The 12600-nt window shown below is 39.3% G+C and overlaps 1 protein-coding gene across 2 annotated transcripts in view; it reads left to right on the top strand.

Annotated features, from left to right (window-relative positions):
* Positions 1 to 12600, top strand: part of LOC138526243 (arylsulfatase H-like) — a 642213-nt gene that overhangs the window by 304633 nt on the left and 324980 nt on the right. The window lies entirely within an intron of this gene.

Genomic DNA, 12600 nt, shown 5'->3' with positions numbered 1-12600 from the left:
AGAGTGCCATCTTGTAAAGTTTTTCAATCTTTTCTGTCTTGAGCCACCTAAAGATTCACACGTGTCATTCTCCACAATTCCTTTTCCCTTCTTGGCACACGCGTTATAAACAGTATCTTTTTAATCTATTTGTTCAGGGCAAAGTCTGATTGCTTTTAAACTTTCATCGTAAATTGCTGCACAAGATTATTACTTCAAATGTTGGATGGTAGTCACATAGTGATGATAAACTGTTATAGTATATATATCTGCACTATGCACTTTATACCATGACAGTGTTGTCCTTTTAAAAATGTGAAATTAACCCTATCATAGGAATGCATTTTTGCACATGGAAACATCTATGCACACTGAAATATCTTTCAATACATTAGGTATGCACTATACACTTTATATTTTCACAACACTGTCTCGAAACTGCGAAATGAATTTTAATCATAGATATATATATATATCTCTTAAAACGGTGATACATATACGCAATGACTACCCATGGTCTGAAAATACATTCTTCAGAATTTAATGCATTGTACTATTGTTGTCTATGGTCAGGTTAGAGATACTCCCACGTTTATGCACTTGGCACTTTAAAAATTATTAATGGCTATGAACTTACCATTTTGAAAAGGATTTTATGAGCATCTCCCCTTTTTTTCGAATTGTAGAAATGTGTCATTTTAAATCATGTCCACAGCACTATACTGGCGATATTATAGCATGCACGATTGGGTTCCGTTTTTAACATCACGGATACAGTAACATGCTACTGTTCAGTTTGTAAATGCTATTATTTAAATATTAAGAATTGTGCTCTTACTACATTTTTTAAGAGTCATGTTCCACTTGTGCAATAAAAATCAACAAGGTTTAATTGGGCACAACATTACGAGATTTGTAACTAGATTTAGCAGCCCATGCCAAAATGGCTACCAGCCACTATGCCGATTTTGCAAGACACCTCTTTCATGTTTCCACTGTGGTGTTTTTTATAAAAACGAACTTCCTGTGAGTGATGAGTGACTGTGAACAAGCCACTAGGTTGTGGCGATACGCGTCAGGCTGCTGTCTGGCAAGAGACTCTCAATGGGTGAATTTGATTGATTTTTTTAAACTGCTACAAACGAAAAATAAAGGTTGTCTTACAATATACAACCAGTGTAGCAGTGTTTGTTGCTGGCTGCCCGTGATCACTATTTTGAAAATCTTTGTGTGGAGTGCTGCTCGCCTGAACAGCGTCTTGGATGCCGTTTAACATTGAAATATATATATATATATATATATATATATATATATATATATATATATATATATATATATATATATCCTTAATAAATGATCTCCTAATTGCCTTTTAACTTGGGGCTCATATACGTTCACACGGTACCTAGTCATTTTACTGAAAATAAATCAGAGTTGTACGTTTTACCGAAACCCAAAATACAGAAGAAATACTGAAAATTGTAACTAAATATATGTATGGTATGGGGTTAAAATGAGTGGGGATGGGGTTAGGGAGGGTTTAAAAGGATAGAAAAACAGGGGATTACCCCCCAAATGTAAAAAAAAATAAAATAAGTATGGTTTCAGTATTTTGACCACTCTGAAATTTACCACTCTGATCATATATAACCCATTCACACATTCTATAAACAATGTTTTATGTAAAATCCATCCATACTTCAAAATACACAATCTAAATGTGAACATAAATCACATCAATTATTTTTAACATGTCATATTTAAGTGCAATATAGGTATACAGGCTTGTTTGGAATCTCATTTAACCCTAGATATTTAGTGTGATTCTCATCGTAAATACCAATCTGTGCACCCTTTAACATGTCACTCAACTAATTGTAATATAAATGAATGTAACTATACACTCTGATCTTTAAGCATCACAATCAATGCATGCAGACCACAAATAAATGCTCTCCCCAAAGGTATCATCTGTTGCAACATAATTACACTTTATGACTATGCATGTGGTGAAACTCAATATAATCAGTTTCATACAAACACATGTAACTCCTCATCCATGTTGTTTCCATGGGGATGTTTGGTGCCCAGCTTTATTATATATCTTTCCTCACGTTGTCTCACAATTTTAAATCTATCACCCCCTCCATGAATGCATAGCAATATGGTCAATGCCAAAATATCTGAAACACTGAATTTGATAATCATGAAATTCAGTAACATGTTTGACTTAAGAGTATAGCAAAACAAAAGAGTTGATGGCTGGAAGGTTTAGAATAAATCTTGGCCTCTGGCATTGCTCTGGGCAACCCTCCAGACCATCGTTCTTCGCCTGCCAAGCCATTACAAAAGGGGAAAAACCATATGCAAATCAGGCTTGGTCCCACCCCCAAAGGGGTAGTCCAGCCCGAACTGCTAGGTCACATCCCTTTTGCACAAGACCACAAGCATCCCCAGACATGTTTCAGCCTTGTTGGGCGTCATCAGTGAGGAGTAGCTTGGGTCTCTAGGCCCAGCAGGCAAGGGACCCACGTCTGGCCATACCCTTCCCACTCGGGGTGACAATAGCAAAACAAAAGAGTTGATGGCTGGAAGGTTTAGAATAAATCTTGGCCTCTGGCATTGCTCTGGGCAACCCTCCAGACCATCGTTCTTCGCCTGCCAAGCCATTACAAAAGGGGAAAAACCATATGCAAATCAGGCTTGGTCCCACCCCCAAAGGGGTAGTCCAGCCCGAACTGCTAGGTCACATCCGTTTTGCACGAGACCACAAGCATCCCCAGACATGTTTCAGCCTTGTTGGGCGTCATCAGTGAGGAGTAGCTTGGGTCTCTAGGCCCAGCAGGCAAGGGACCCACGTCTGGGCATACCCTTCCCACTCGGGGTGGGAGAGTATGGCATTGGACCAACCTTTGCCAGATATCGAGGAAGAATGTAAAATAATAGTAACATATTAATATATAAAAAGTTATTAATAATGTGTGTTGCCTTTATTTATAAAGATTATAATTTGGCGTTAAAGAGTTATGTTCAGGATAGAGTATATCAATTGTAATTGATGCATTTAACATTTTTATTGTAAACTTAAGCATGTCTACATTTGGACAAGAACTATATTTAAATAATATTTAACTGTTACCTTTTAATATCCTGTATGCAGCTTTTAAATTCGATGGTAGTCTTTATTGTATGGTTATTTGTTCATCATTTCATTCAAATCACAGTAAATGTTGTCATATTGGTGTCACTATTTCTTGATGTTCCAAAATGATACATAATACTTAAGGTTTTATAATGTGTACCACAAACAGACACTTGAGAATGTGGTCATTAGTAATTAAAGTGTTTAGTTTTATACAATATTCTCTGAATCCTAGTAAAATAGGCACATAATAATCTGTACAATGTGTAACTTTAATTGTTTATTCCATGTATTTGTGATATTGTGTACAGTTTGTTCTGTTATATTGTTAGGAAACAGGTCTTTAAAGGTAATCTCTTGGAATGTCTGGAATGTGTAAGTAGTACATTTTCATTATTTATCTGTTGGTGTTCAGAAAATGAAAATTACTTGTCCGCCGGTCCGGACTTAACGTTGCTAGTATAACCATAACAGCACCGTTTCTGTGACCGGCAAATTCTGACCTACTATCCCGGAAATACCACCACCATAAACCGCCACCACAGAGTTAAGGCACCCGTAAACTGCGCCAGCATGGAAACCCCCCCAGTTACCGGCAATACCTAACACCGTGCGCATTACGAGTATCACGGACATGGAAACAGTGCCATGAAAATGGCGGAAAAAACGTGGACGCGGTGGCGGTAACGTTGCCACCGCGAACATGATGTTAAACAGTGCCTGGTAAGCTGAATCAAGGCCACAGGTGCACCAAATGAGCCCAGCTGGACCTAGAAGGCTACTGGGAGCCTACAAAAGGCCTCCACCCACACCAGGCCAACTCCAAACACAACTATGCGGGCAGCAGCTGTAGCAGGATTGGGACTGGGGCTTTTGAACCTACAGGCAGCACTGCACATGGTGGCAGTAATGGTGCAGAGGAGGATGAGGCGGAGGAGGTGCAGGAGGCAGTTAGCAAACTCTACACCCATGCCAAACCCAATTGTGCAGCCGGCACGACCCCGCAGGCAGCCTGCAATACCCTGCATCAGGGCCCCACCCTGGAACCTGACACCAGGACAGATCCACACATTATACCGGCTGGACCGTTGAACAATCATGTACATCACCACCATGATTGAGGATGACATCAGCAGATACATTGGCATTTTGACCGCAATCCCCCCCTCCTGAAGGTGGTGTCGGTGCTGCATTTTCTTGGCACCGGAACTTATCAGCACGCAGTTGGTGAGCTGCACAGGCTCTCACAACCCTATTTTTCTAAAATATTGGGACAGGTACTGGATGCCCTGCTGCGCCATGTGTCGGAACACATCGCCCTACCCCGTACCCTTGCCCAGGTCATTGCCACCAAGTTGGCCTTCCATGCCATTGCGGGCATGCCATATTGCATAGGTGCAGTAGACTGCACCCATATAGAGCTAACAGTAACACGTGCAATGGAGATGGTGTACCGCAATAGGAAACTGTACCACTCACTGAATGTACAGATGGTATGTGACGCCAGACAAGTGATAACACATAGCTGCGCACATTTCCCGGGGTCAACACATGACTCAATGGTCCTGCAGAATTCGACATTGCCACGTTACATGGAATGCTACGCTGGACAAAGCACATGACTATTGGGTGAGTAAAACTACCAATGCACGGGCTCTGTGGAAGGGGGTGTGTGTCCAGGGCAATGACCTGTGTGAGTGGGCTGCTACAACTGCACATGCATCACCCCCCGGCCCATGTAATGGACAGTCAGCACAACCCACACATCACAAAGCTACACATGACAGGTTCCACAGCGTGCCCGTACACACCCTGCCAAATGAGACACACAACCAATACTACCACAAGCCCATACAACTTGACCCACTCAATACATCCACCCACACTATGCACCACTACCCCCAATGCACATGATGCCTGCACATGAGACATCCTGCATCAACCACATCATCACAGTCTATTGATTGACTCCTCCATGTGTGTGCATCACTGCACAATGCCATACTTACCAACCACTATTGTCTGCAAGGGCAACTACATATGCACCGCAAGTGTTTGGGCAATGTCCAAATGCCAACTTCGACAACAATCACCCAGGAACGGTAATCACCCACCGGTCCGGCCACTGCTTGGCCCATATGAATGAATGAATGATGACACAAGATTGCATTGCATCTGATCAAGACATGAAACCACCAACACTGACATGTCCCCCTCATTTACATCTGATGTAGGTGATGCTGGATATGCACTCATGCCATAGCTGATGACGCCTGTACGGAGGCCAAGGAACAGGCATGAGGATGTGTACAACAGGGCAGACGTGCACACACGTGGCATGATTGAGAGGACATTTGGCCTACTGAAGGCCAAGTTCCGCTGCTTGAGGAGATCTGGGAGATCACTGCTCTACAGCCCAGTGAAGACGGGTAAAATTGCGCTCGTGTGTGCCATGCTGCACAATCTGTGCATGCGCAGGAACATTCCGCTGCCTCAGGCACAGAGGATGATGATGGAGTTGAAGATGGTGATGGGGATGGTGACCGGGATGGGATGGCTCCGCTCCCTCCCGGGGGTGCATAAGATGGCCAACGAGCACAGTATACACTCATTCGCATTTACTTTTGAGAGACTGCACATTGACAGCATTGCATGGATATAACGATGCCAGTTAATACATGGATTGACTGCAATTGACTTTCAGGTGATATATTTTAAACAAAACAGGAAAGAAGGTGCATTGTGTAGGGAAGCTGTACACCCATGCCCACCCACCACCCAAATGTACCCACCCCGAACCAGGCCCCAAAACACTAACCCCCTAATGGACCTCCCCCGCCACCCAAATGTACCCACCCCCAACCAGACCCCTCCAGCTGCCTTTCAACAAGCTGCGTAAGGGTAGCCTGCTGATCTTCCATTCGCTGCATGCGGGCATTCAGCTCTGCCATGGAGGGGGTTGGCGACCACATGGGACTATGCAGTGAGGGGGGGGCTGAACTGGAGGTCATAGAGGGTTGATAGGCCATCCAAGTTAGCCTCTCCCCCTTGGCCCTAATTCAGCCTGCAAGGCTGGGGCACTGTTATCACTGCATGCAGCCTCCTCCGCAGTGCAGATGGTCTCAGGGATGGGATCTGTGGCCATGATGGGTGGGCGTGGCACTTGTGTGGCAGCAGGCATCATGGGGGTGGTGGTGTTGGCTGGTGAATCCGTGCCAGATGCAGCTGGTGGCTGAGTTCCAGAACAGCTTGAGTCGTCCTCCTGGGCAGGGGTGCTGCATTGTCCACGTGCAGGTGCACGTTGCCTCGCCTGTTGGGCGTTGTCGCTGTCGCTTGAAATGGCTGTGGGGACACAGAGTGAATGCTGTTAGTTGTGTGCTGGTACTTGATGTCGATCAGTGAGCACTTGCATTTACACGCAATATGACTGTTGATGCATTCAGGTGTATGTGTCTCTGCTTGTACCCAGTCACGCACTGTGAGCTTGTCCAAGGGCCATGTACTGTGGGGGTGTTGGTTCTCACCTGGCTAATGAGTGGGTCCTTTGGGTCACTCCTGCCCTGACTAGGGGGGCGGTTATGAGTGGGTCCTTTAGGTCACTCCTGGGCTCAAAATGCACTCATGGCTTTTTAATCTGTGCACTTACCGGCATCTGCAGGTGGGCTCACTCCTGCCTCTGCATTGCCAATGCCATGTATTGCCTCAAGGTGGAGTACACTGCTGCAGTGCCACCTCTTGTGGCAGTCCTTCACGCTCCGTGTTGTGACACCGACTGCTGTTCACTTGCGTGCAGCTTCTGCCCACACCTCCTTTTGACGTTGCTGGGTTGCACGGCGCTGGTCAGCGCTGAAGAGCATTTCTGCATGCTGCACAATGTAGTCCACTAGTACTGTCAGCCTCGCTGAAGTGCTGTTTCTGCTGTCTTTGTGCAGGGATCCTGGATGCCATGGTGGTGGTTCTTTTTGCCTTCTCAGAGTGGTGATCTGGCCTGTGCTAACACTGGATGGCAGTGGATTGTGTTTTATATAATGGCCGCCTCTCTCTTTCCAGTTTTCGCGGTCATGGTATTTCCGCTTCTGGTGTTTCCGTGTCCGTGCTGATGGTGGCGATCACAGTTTTTGCAATGCTTTTTCAGGCGGTATGTCCATTTTTGTGGGTGTTTACATGGCGACGGTGACACCGTTTTCGCGTTGGTGTGCTGCGCGTGACCGACAGGCCATAATCGGCCGCTCTTTCCGCAACCTTGCGGACGTGGAAACTGTATCACCGTTGTCACGAAATCACCGCATTCTGGACAGGCAGACTCGTAATGAGGCCCAATGAGTCTTTTTTATATGTATCATTTATAGATACTATTTTGGAAAAAAACATTTCCAGCTACAATGAATAAATGAAACATAGACAATAACTCATCAGGATCTTTCTGTTCATTTTTGTGAAATATATTTGATTAAATTCTCTCTCCATTGCTGTAAGTGCTTGAGTTCTGATTTGTTTAATTTCTTGAATTATTTTTTTGATTTCTAAAACAAACTGATTGTGACGTTACTTTTCAATTTTTTAAAATTTTCTAGAAGCTTTGTATGTGTCGCAGTCTTGATTTGGCAACTCCTAAATTAATTAAATCAGATAGTAACTTCTTACTTATTATTTCTTCCCAAAAATGTTGTAATTGGCGTTCCTCAGCTTTAGTGATGTAGCAGGTTGTGTATCAACATACAGCCATTTGTCTGCTATAAAGTGAATATCCATCATTTAATTGAACATATTATAGCTTTATAGACCTTGCCCGAGGGCCCTACCGGGGCGTTATGGGCCCCAAAGACTAAGTTTAACGAGGTATGAGTGGCCATAACGACGGTATGGGCCAAAGGCGAGGTCTATAAAGCTATTGGAACCCATGGGCAAAAAGAAAAAAGTTAATTCAAAAAGATAATTTGTAACATTATTATATTGTTTTTTGGGACTTAAATATTCCTTTTGGAATATTTAAGTTTTAAAAAAACATGAAAAATAGCATGATAAAAAAATAAGACATGTTTAATTATAGTAACCTATTCTTTTAACTGACAAACTAAGGAAAAAAGACGGTATTCATAGAAAAATGTAATTTTCACCTTGGCCCCTAGAGGGGGGTGAATCACTGTTAATGTGCAACTTTCCGATCTGAAGAAAGAAAAGGACAATTTGCTGGTCATAATGAAACTGCAAGCTATACCGGTTCTTAATGCTCGCAAATTGGCCAATGGGAAAGGGTTATTAACTCACCCAGGGTTCTAATTACAATTATAAGCTAGGAGGTATTCATTTTAGTACATTCAAAATCTTGCTTTAATTCATGGTACATTTTTAGAGTTTTTGATTTTACATTGTCTCTAATGGCTCAAAAATGGTCATTAATAATGTTGCTTTCTGGGAAAGATATGCATCCATAAATTTAAAACAGATTACATGTTTAATAAGTCAGGGTTTTGCAGGTTGTTTTGAATTTTGCAAGTTACATATTTTTCCATGAAGATGCTGTTTTTGAAGTCTTTCCTCTTCAATCCATAAAACGATATGAATATGGGGATATGCTCACAGTTGCTATTTTTGTATCTAAAAGTAATGTTACTTTGCCTAACGGTAGATATTCTGAGTTAATAATTACATTTAACATTACAAGGCAATGTATTAGCATATGAACTGGATCTAAAAGAAAAATTAAGGAATTAAGGAGATTGTTTTCAAGGTGTGCATTTGCTGAGTTCTTCTCATGCATATTCAGCAAAACCTATTTACAAACCACATTGGGGGTCCAAGTTTACGAGGCCAGCAATTTAAATCAGATAAACTACTAAACCAATATCCTTTTGTTCATCACATATTTGCTAAAATGTTTGTAATGTGTCTTTCTAAAACTTGATCTTTAGCTTTTAAGTTTTAAATTATTAGGATTGCTGTCATGTTAACGTAACTCCTGAATATTGTGTATGACCAACTCCATAACATAATTTGGATAGTTCGATTTTGTAGAGTAAATGAAGCCTATATTCATGATTACATCTACATTCACGGCCACTCGAATTCATGCAGGATGTTGCATCTTTAGAGGCAAATCTCTGTGTTGGCCAATTGTCTACTCTTCCTCATCTCCTGTGGGAAACAATTGGACAAACCATATATTTCTTTCAAGTATTTATCCCATGCACTTCATAATGTGATTCTGTTTGTTTAATTTTGAATATTTGTATGGAATAAACCATAAATACTTTACAATTGAAAAGGTGGATTGGATATTCTTCGTAGAAGTTTTTCTACACTCTAGTTCCATTTTGTAAAACTGTCTGTTTCTTTCATTACTATCTCGAAGGTTTAAATTAATATGTTCTTAAATATTTACTCAAATATGTACTCATAATGTTTGTTTTAAACCATGTTAAACATTGAGGGAATTTATGCAAATCTGCAAAATATTGTGAGATATTTAATTTTTTTGTTTCTATACCATTCATTAATACTAACAGTGTGTTGTCAATTACATGGTTAACTCCTAAAGCTTGAACATTGTAATGTATAAAAAAGGTAGTAAAGATACTTTACCATTGTTAAATCATAAGTTGGCTTTTTCTAAGGCTTTGTTTGTAGACTTGCTATAGTTGGGAAAGGATGTTTTAGGTGGGCAATAATAGGTTCAAAATAAGTTTAAACATTGTGATATTTTTGGAAAGGGAAGTAGTTTAATAGTATTAGCAATGGAACACCTTTTTTATAGTTTATTTTTGTTTAAGTGTTTACAACAATACAAACTCATTTATAGGTTTTCCTCTCATGGGATTGTTACCTAGATATAAATATATATGTCCAAGCCACATTTTGTTTCTAAAATAAACATTTGAATTTGTTTGGCATTTTTAAGTACTTTGGTATTAGAATGTTATTTTATTGCACTTTGTGAAGGTTCATCTTCATTTGTGTTTTGCAAATGTTCAACTCCAAAGTATCAGCCATGTATATTTTCAGAGACATCTTCCATGTTTTAAAGTTTGGCTTTCCAAAGTTTTTTCAACTGTAAAGGTAATTCTGCAGGTTTTTTAGCTACATACATTTTCCATACTAAATCCTGCATAGCTCTATTATGTGTACCTAGCATCCGAATATGATTAAATATGCTATCTGAGTGTTTTCCAGAAGAACAGGAAATATGATGTCCTTGTAATGCTGTGCATTGTCACATATAATATGGATCAAGCAGTTGCAACATGGCTATCCTGCCTTTAAAACATTATCAAGATTAAGTAACTAATTGTTTTGACAAATGAAAATGTGGCTTGCATATTGTACAGGTTTATATACATATTCATAGTTTTGCAGTTTTACTTCTTACTTCACGATTGATTACAGTGTTTTCCTTTTTCATATTCATTTAGTGCTGTTACAACCAGCACTAAATGCTCTTGAAACTTAAATAAAATCAGCAATGTTTTCATCTTTACATTCAAAACCTTGAACTTTCATAGTGAAAGCATATGTTATATTATTTTTGACACAATAATTATCTTCTGCAAAATACCACCCAGAAGAAAAGATATCTACCCAAATCCATTTCCCAACATATTTTCTTTACATTTTTCTCCAGTGTAGCAGCTAACATTTTTAGTGGACTTTTATATTTTTGTCAAAAACATTAACACTTTTATAGCATTTAGAGGGTACTACAGAAACTTATTTTGTAGAAAGAACTCTCTTTTACAACATTTGATTTTTTTTTCTTGGTCGTGTAACAGTTTGTACCTTTTCTAATATTACATTGTTTCATTCATTTGTTGATATTTTTCCTGTTTGCCAAAAAATGTGTGTTTTTCATGGTTTCATTGTATTTTTTGTATTCACTCTTTGTATGTTGGTTTTTGTTCAAATATATTGCGCATACATTGTTTTGTTTTTTGTTCATGTGTTTATTTTCTCCAATATTGTTACACTTGTCATTGTGTTTTCATGTTGTTTTACATCCTACATTGTATACTTCCTTGCTTGTGTGTTGTGCATTATTAGTACTTTCTTTCTGTTTTACTTTTCTGTTGATGATCACTGACTTCATTTTTAATGACATTTTGATTACTGGTATTTGTTCTGTGCATTTTCTCTATACTTGCATGTCTTTTAACCATTGGTACAGACACATTTTTATCGGTAGAGTAAAATGAAAACAATAACATATTTTCGCTGTACATTATAGTTTTGTTCATGGGCCATTTTTTACATTACAAGTTACTTGGTTACTTTGGTTTTAAAAGTTGTGTAAAGTTTGTTTTTTTTACAAAACATATTCACCAATGTGTGTAGTATTTACATATGCTTTTGTTACATACAGCAGCTTATATGTATTATACTCCAAAGTATTTATATTTTCATTCAATATTAAAATGGAATATAGGATAGTCTTGTATACACATACAATACACATTAGAATAATTATCAAACATACTGTGTAACTCTTTTTTCCATACTCAAATATTTTAGTATTAGTAATTTTAATTGGATAAAGATATTTTCCGTACTTTTGTATACCGGTATAATAATTTTACTTACACATATGAAGTATGTATATGAACCAAGTAATTGTGAACTGCACTTATTAGAATACAAAAAAGAAGAGTGAAGGTCTCTGAGAGGACCACGACACTTAAGTGGTATGCTAAAATACAAATTTCACCAGAATTACAGTGTACATTGAAAACATACTTTTTAAAAAAAAATATGACAACTGCGATGAAGACAACAGAATTTTGATTTTTGGGACAAATACAAACATTCAGCACTTGAAAAATAGCAGCCAGTGGCAAATGAATGTGACTTTCAGATCCTTCCCTAGGCTATTATGTTTACACAATACATGCTATCGTACACAATCAAGCAATTCTCCTAGCCTATTTGCTCCTTCCAAATAAAACAAACACATGCATACATTGTTTTTTGAGGAACAAAATAATTAGTGGGTGCTACAGAAACAAATAACTGTATGATGGATTTTGAGATAACAGCAAAATAGGCATTTAAGTGTGCATTTAAAGAAACTGAGACAGGTGGGTGCAACTTTTACTTTGCCCAAAATTTGTGCTGAAACCTTATGGAATACAAGGAAGGTATGCTGAAGATGCAATATTAGCACATAAAATGAAAAGAAATGCATGCCTTGAACTTTGTACCCTCAGAGAATGTAATAAAATATTGCACTAAACTTATTAACACTGCTTTGCTTATACAAATGAGAACCAATTGACACGATTCTTAAACTATCGTGAGGACACATTTATTGGATGAATTGTGAGGGGAGAGCAGCACAGAGAACCATGTTTCAAGATGTAGTTTTGGAACTGCTAAAACTATGTTGTAAAAGACATGCATAAAACCAACATTAGCAAAGAGGGCTGGCACAACTCACTGTGAAGGTCTTTTTGGCAACCACACACAATGCTCTGGCATTTCTTGGAGGAATT

The sequence above is a fragment of the Ambystoma mexicanum genome, chromosome 7p (assembly GCF_040938575.1).
Source record: "Ambystoma mexicanum isolate Mex_15411 chromosome 7p, UKY_AmexF1_1, whole genome shotgun sequence".
In the NCBI taxonomy this organism is placed as follows: Eukaryota; Metazoa; Chordata; class Amphibia; order Caudata; family Ambystomatidae; genus Ambystoma; species Ambystoma mexicanum.
Note: the sequence above shows the minus strand (reverse complement) of the source record. Positions and strands in the feature narration are given on the sequence as shown.